Below are 7,879 nucleotides of genomic sequence, written 5' to 3'. Positions count from 1 at the left end.
TATGCTTAGTAAGACTTTTATCATTTGCTTTTGGAACAATATATGACAGTTATTTATATATCAGTATCTTTGCTTGATTTTAATGCCTTTGAAAGAAATGTTGGTGTATTATGAATTTTTTCTTTTTACTTCAAGAGTATTTTATTTTACTTTTGATAAATATGTATTATACATATTAAGGGAATTGAACATACTAGTTCAATACATGCATATAGCATTGGGTTGAGTGCATAACACTTAATGGGAATCTGATAAATATTTGCCACAAATGAAAATGTTAGAGTAATTCTTATAATATTTTTGGCCTTCCATTTAACTGTTAATTAATACTTTCCTATTATGTACTTGGATATACTTGATTATTTATTATTGTTCTACACTGCCTTAAATGACTTTTAAAACTCTTTTTACTATATTTAATGAATATTTGCTGATGTGGTTTTAAGGAATATTATGACAAGATGTGCATTTGAGAAAATGCAGCGAATCTTTAAAGAGTGTTAACTACTGAAGGGAGAGCCCTGTATTTGAGAGCTCTTTGGTTACTTTCAGGCTCTGGGCTTTGAATAACTTACATATTGCTTGACCTTGATTTTCTTATTTATAAAATAGAAATAGAAACAATATACCTGTGTGAGTTACTTTTCTGTTAATGTGATAAACACCATGACTAAGGCAACTTAGAGAGGGAAGGGATTATTGGGCTTATTATTCCAGAGGGATGAACATCTGCTCATGACAGGGGAAAGCATGGCAGGAGGCAGCTGGAGCAGAAAACAGAGTGCTCACATTATCAGGCATGCCCAGGAAGCAGAGAGAAACCGAAAGTGCAGCTATATACCCGCCCCTAGTGAAGTGTTTCCTCTAGCAAGGCGGCACCTCCTAAACCTCTGCAAATAGTGCCACCAATGGGAACAAAGTGCTCAAATACTTGGGGCCTATGGGGACATTCATTTAAACCACCACAGTGACTATTGTGTCATGTTATGATAGTTCAGTTAGTTTAGTTTAACACAGTGACTTTATATATGAAATTCATAATTATTATAAATATCCCACTGGATATACTATAGGCCCATACATAAAATGTTAATATTTCTTGAAAATGCATGAACATATGTAGCAATACAACGCACACACACACACACACACACACACACACTCACTCACTCACTCACACACACCCATGTTAAACATACTTGTTGTTTAACTTTTCAGCCATAAGCTAGGAAAGAAATATGACTTTGTGGTTCTATACATCAAAGCTTTGACTTCTTTTCATTATACTAGTTAATTTGTAACCTATGTAAACAATACTATCCACAGTGTTGTTTTCTCAGTTTTCTTTGTGTTTTGGAGTTCACTTGGGAAGCTTTGGGGGTTGCAGTTTCATCAATTTTGTATGACAAAACAAGGCAATGAATGAGTGAGCGAATGCTCTGTAGCAGTGCTTCACCGGAACAAACTTTTTATTAGAGACATGCTGAATTCCTGTTTAAATTCTGCTGCTAGGAATTTTCCTGAAAACCAATACAACAAGCTAGCTAGCCAAGAGTATAAGGATAGCATACATTGGATTTGATTGGTGTAAAAAAAAGAGGACACAAAGTTGGGATGTGGTAGGGAAGGGGGTGGGTCTAGGAGGAATTGCAGGTGAATATGATCAAAATACATTGTATGAAATTCTCCAGCTGTCCTGGAATTCACTATGTGCTGGCCTTGAACTCACAGAGATCTGTCTTCCTCTGCCTCCTGAGTGCTGGGACTAAAGGCATGTACCACCACACCTGGCTTAATAAAATTTTTTCTAAAAAAGAAAAGAATTCCTTTTTCTTGCGTCCACATCCCATGACCTGTTCCTCCCTTCTACCACTTCCCTAAATGTCTTGATCTGTCCCCATTTATATGTTGCTGTGGTCTCTGCTGTGAAGAGCTCTCTCCTTAAGCCAATTACCTTCCTTCCCTATTTCTATAGTTCTTTATGCTTATCTTTATGAAAGCACAGACTATATGGTAAACAGACCTCGTGTGGCCCTCGATTTGGGTATACCTTCTGGAGGGCAAATTACAGTTCTCTTGGAGGGAGAGTTTGTTCCTTCAGTGCTTTGATAGATTAATAAATAACAATTCAGTGCTTTGATAGATTAATAAATAACAGTTCCTCAGGTTCCAAAATTCCCTGCCAAGATCTTTCACTTTGGGTTCAAGGATATTAGTTTTCAGCCAGTGGAATGTTAGAATACATAGGGCAGACAGAGGTTTGCTGCTCTGGGGCTTTATGCTTAGAAGGACGTGATCATCTAGAGAAGAACATGATGGAGCTAAGACTCTTCAGTCATTACAAACCAGGGGACCCCAGGGCAGTCGGCAGCCAGACACTCTGCAGGTACATGTAACCCTTGTCAAGATCTGCAAAGCTTCCTGGATGACCACCTCAAATATGTGACAAATGAATTTTTATTAGTAAGTGCCCTTGAGTGCTAGTAGGTTTTGTTAGGCAGGGGGATAACTAATACATCTCTTTTGTTTCCAGAGCAACATTTGACACACCCCCAAATTGTTATTAAAAGAGAACCGGTAAGTTATGCAAGTTAGTCTCTCTAACTGATGCAACATTGTATGCCAGTGTAGTTTGGTGTCATATTTTAATTGAACATTGAATTTCTAGATATAGACATTCAGCAAACAATTAGGGACATGGTGCTACAGTGTACACCAGGGGAAAAAAGCTTTAGAGATAAGATTTAGAAGCTATCTTCATAAAAGCAAAGCCAACAACTAATTTATTGAGTACATACTTTATGTCTGGCATACTTTGTGCTCTTGGAATAGCCTAGTAAACAACACAGACATTGCCTTTTCTCTCATTCAAGACAACAAAACAAAGCTGAAGACAAAAGAGCTACAAACTGCAGTTGGTGCTGCAGAAGAAATGAATACATGGCTGAGTCAGTGGACAGTGCAGGGCATATTCTGGATTTGGCCAAAGAAGGCCATTTCAAGTGAGAAATGTGAATAAAAAGGCAATTCATTCACAACTGAGAAATACACCCTATACAAAGGCCCTAGAAAAGACAAAATACTCTGAGGGGCTGCATAAGGTATAATGAGGCTGGAGTAATAGACAGTGATTATACCATAGGTTGAAGGAGGAAGTCTGGATTTAGATCCTAGGCCCAGTAGAAAGGTCAATCTAGACTTTTAAGCAAGAATATGACAAGATGAAATTCATCACTTACATGTGAGGCTTTTGTTAGGTAGGGATACTGTCTACATGTAATTTGGGTTCTGAGAACTCCGAAGTTGATATCCACTGAGTTGAACTTTCTGTTTCTATACTATGATCACTTAGTGATGGGTGGGCATATTCTGTATCTTTCTGATGGGGAAGTTGGGATGGTGGTTGGTGGTATCCAGGCTGTTCCACCTGGGGTAGGCCCTTTAGGGTAGAACACTGACCTCCACTGGCCTATTGGGACTCATTGACAGTAGGCTAGTGATGTCTTCTATTGTCATTATTTGGCCTCAGCAACTCAAAGATAATAGAAACATTCTACCCACCATTCTGTGATAGATGATTCATAAATAAAAACACACCTTTAAAATGTAAAGTAAGTTATCCAGAGTCACATGGCCAGTAAGTAAAAAGCTAGAGTTTCAATTCTACACTGTGACTCAAAAGCTTTGTTATATTAGTACAGTGACTGCCAAAGGCATGGCTTCTTTTAGTGAGAGTGTGAGAAGAACAGAGATGGACGGCAGTCTTAGATTTCCCCACATGCCCCATGTTCCTTCTCTCTACTTTGTCTGTTCCTTTAGCTAAACTTTCTTAAATTGCGTTGACTTCCAGACCCTGAAAAATATGGAAACAACATGAGAAAGTGAAGTAAAACATCTCCATGTTTCACAATTAAAAAAAAAAAAAAACTGTTCCATCATCCATTCTCTAAAAATCTGAGAGGTACATGAAAAGTTTTCCTAGTCCAACAGAGGATGCTGAGATTTGGGTAATGCTGAGATTGGTTCTGCAGAACAGAGCTTCTTTAAAAAAATCTCTGACATCGAGTTACCTAGAACCCCACGTTAAATTTCTTTGCATTATTTTTACATACCTTCGTCAACTTTATAGATCCTCATAACCTTTTTTCTCTAAAGGCCATTAGGATTCTGCTATCATTTGGAGAGATGACTCAGCGGTTAAGTGCACTGACTGCTCTTGCAGAGGACCTGGGTTCAGTTCCCAGCACACAGATGGTGGCTAGCAACTGTCCATAACTCCAGTTCCAGGGGAATCCAACACCTTCTTCTGGCCTCCATGGGCAATGCATAACATGGGTATAACTGTCCATAACTCCAGTTCCAGGGGATCCAACACCTTCTTCTGGCCTCCATGGGCAATGCATAACATGGGTACACTTATATACATGCAGGCAAAATAAATAAATAAAAATTAAAAATATTCTATTATCAAAAATCATTTATTTGTTTTCTCTACTTGAAAGCACAGCACTTCTTTCTTTTGAGAAACAGAATCATTCTCTCTGTTCCAGGACCCACCCACATCTGTCTTTCTGGAGACCATGTTTTGTATGCTCTAATTCGAAGAACTCATTAAGAAGAAAAGAAATTGTAAGAGTAACTGATTATAGTCAACATTCCCATAATTTGTAAGGTCTTATTTTTAATCCCACTGTAGAAGAAAACATAACTTTCTGTTTCAAATTTGGATAATTGAATAGTGACTTATGTGCAAATTGACAGTGATTGTCAAAAAAATTTCCATCAGATTGATGATTAAAGCGGTAAGAGCTGATTTTCTTTTAATTTAATCTCTCCTTTGCATGTTTTGCCAATCACACCAGCTTTTTTTGATTTCCTTAGAAATAGGTGGGAAAGCTTTGGCCATTCCCCCTCCCATTGTTTGTTAAATAGAATAAGTTTTTGTTGTGGAAATAGTTTTAAGAGAATTTTTTTTTAACTTTATACAATGTGAATCATTAATAAAGTTTGGGCATGTTTATCATTTCTGCTATTTTAGTTATATCACCACTTAATAGATTATGTTTGTTTTTATTTTCCCTGTGTACTGACTGGAATGAGCTAGGACTTGTGATCCTCCTGCATCAGCCTTCCAAGTGGAGGGATTACAGGCAAATGGCACCATGCCCGTCAGCACAGAGCTTATTAAGACAGTACAATAAGGGGGTACTGTTAGATGGTTATGGAGTGCCAGTAGACTATCCATTCACTAGCACTGTAAGCCTTGTTCTTGAATCAGTTCATCAAAATGTTCATTTTCTTCAATTTCTACTATAACAAATGCCAGAAGCATGAGAATCTAGTCCCAGAGTTGCTACGTATATGTTGTGCAAGCTAAGGCAAATCACCTGCCTTTTTTGGGTTTGGCTTTCCCCAACAGAGAAATTAAGAGCCAAGGACTAGATATTTCTAAGGTCATTTCAAGGCTTAGAATTAAAGTTCTAGTATTGTAAGAAAATGATCATCTCAGGTCAGGCTTACAGATGACCAGAGTCTGGTTAGTGTTAGCTGTAATAAATCACAGTATCTGAGATTAATGAGCATGCATTTAAGACAGCCACGTAAAGGAAAGCCTGATTCCCACCAATGTGTGAGAGTGTCACTCTGAGTCAATACCAGTGCCTAAGAAATTGACAAGGAAAGGGAGTTGCTTTTCTCCATGTTGGAAAACAAATGAGAGGAAAGAGGCTATAACCATTTCTTAGGCTCTACTCCCCTTTCTCCTAACCCTGGGTTGGCCTCCACTTTCCCACCCACATCCCATCAGCACCACACTGGTGTAGAGAACTGTCAGCTGCTGGGAGTTAGTGGCAAGGCTGGGGTTTTGCAAATGACCTCACCTTGTTTTGAATTTCTGTTTTCCATCTGCTTTTGGCAAACATTGCTGCATTTTTAATAAGTCAATCCACTTTTAATATAATTGATGAGCATTCCATTCTTTTTCCAGTTCAATACGGAGATTGTTTTATATTGAGGAACAAGGAAGGCTGGCTTCCTTCCCCATAAGGTCCCACTGGTCCCTGCTGCCATTCATAACAAGAACTCTGTAATTTACTTTCTTTTTTATCCCCACTTAGGAGCTTTTCCTGTGGGTTGTTTCCATGGTTTCTCTCTGTGTGTCTCTCTGTCTTCATCCCTCCGTCCCTCCCTCCCCCCTTTTCTCTATTTCTGTTCTTTCCTATAGGGTTGAAGATGGGGTGGGGGGGCTTGGGTCACTCACCAGTTCTCTAGAGGACAGACTGTATGGGGGGCTGACACGGGCCAATATAGTCAACCATGCCTTTTGAAAAAATCTTCCTTACTCCTCTATTCCCTCCTAAAGTTAGAAGAGGGGAAAAGTCTGTTTTAGCTAAGCTCAAAGATTCTCACTATTTGTTTTATGACTTTTAATTCTACATAACTTTTTTTTCCCCTTTAGCTCTTAAAACATAGGCTCTCAGAATTTTCAAGATAGAAAGCATGCAGAGATATGTACCAACTCTGATTGGCTCGGTGTTCTAGAATCGCTGAGAAGTTGATCTGGGCTTAGCAAGAATGCTTGAATCTCTAAAAGTAGTAGGAAGGAATGCTATCTTGGTCTTTTAGTATTTTTTTTAATATTTATTTACCTTTATTTTATGTGTATGAGTGTTTTGCCTGTATCACATATGAGCAGTGCCTGTGGGGGCCAGAAAGGGGCATTAGATCCCCTGGAACTGGAGTTACCATGCCTGGTTGTGAGTTACCATGTGGGTGCTGTGAACCAAACCAGGTCCTCTCAGCAGTGGCACAAGTGCTCTTAACTGCTGAGCCATCTCTCCAGCCCCGGGATGACAACTTGAACCAACAGAGGTTCTATCTTCCATGGATCCTGACTGTTTAAGGCCTGCCATATCTTATTTCACTGTGTTTGCTACTATAAAGCCTGCATTCTCTCCTCAGTTCTTCCCTGCACTGAACTTGAAGTTATAGACAGTGACTTTGTCTAGCTTTAGCTAAGTCTTCCTCCCTCATCTCCCATGTCTGATCTACATATGCAATTTTAACTTCTAATGGTGATTAAGTCTGTCCATACTTCTCACTGCCTGGGAGTCTTCCTTTCCCCTTTCCTGTCTGCTATAATAAAACATATCCTTCAAGTAACCTCTGCTGGAAAGTTTTGTTGAACTTTTTGATTTTTTTTTTTTTTAACCTTACTCCAAGCAAGACTGAATGCCCCTTCTGAGTGCTTCCAACCAAAGTCAGGACACAGACTTTTCAAAGTACTGAACTGTTTTACTCTGCAGGCTTTGGTTTTCCTGACCACCTTTCTCTCAATCATGAGCACCTTGAAGGCAGGAGTGTAGTATATAGAGTGGGCACTCAATGAATAGATTTTGAATGAATGAATAACATTACTAGATCTATGTTAAAAGGTGCTACATTCAGTTGTTTTGTTTCTCAAAGCAATCCAAGATTAAATTTTGTTACACACTAAATGTAGCGTCTTGACAGTTCATTAGACAAAGTCTTCAACTTAAGACAATCTTTCTGTAGAAATATATCAGCACAGGTTTGATTGCTTCATGTTTGAATTTCATTGTCATGCTTGTCTTCCTGGGGAAAGGTCAGAGAGCATACAAGCAACTTTGTGATGTTCTGATAAAATCACAGCTCACAGAAAAAATTCTTAACTAGACATCAAAGAGTCCCCAGTTGAAAATTTCATACCTTCAAGGATAAAGTGAACATAGTAGACTTTTGTATTCTCAATAATCTCCCATTCCAAAGAAAACTACTCTGAGAAACAACCATTTTCTGTAAAATCACTTGAGTTGCAACAGAGTGGTGAGCACACACGAGGACGCCAAGAAGACCCAGG

The 7,879-nt window shown here is 38.7% G+C and overlaps 1 long non-coding RNA gene across 1 annotated transcript; it reads left to right on the top strand.

The window, feature by feature from the left end:
• Positions 1-2,223: 2,223 nt before the first annotated feature.
• On the top strand, positions 2,224-4,253 carry LOC115071713. The gene is made up of 3 exons (XR_003850801.1): positions 2,224-2,386; positions 2,534-2,577; positions 4,156-4,253. It is a non-coding gene; the product is annotated as an uncharacterized LOC115071713 (long non-coding RNA).
• The last annotated feature ends 3,626 nt before the right edge of the window (positions 4,254-7,879 follow it).

The sequence above is a fragment of the Nannospalax galili genome, unplaced genomic scaffold, assembly GCF_000622305.1.
Source record: "Nannospalax galili isolate Female #2095 unplaced genomic scaffold, S.galili_v1.0 scaffold41, whole genome shotgun sequence".
NCBI classification, from domain to species: Eukaryota; Metazoa; Chordata; class Mammalia; order Rodentia; family Spalacidae; genus Nannospalax; species Nannospalax galili.
This window is presented reverse-complemented; position numbering and strand designations above follow the sequence as displayed.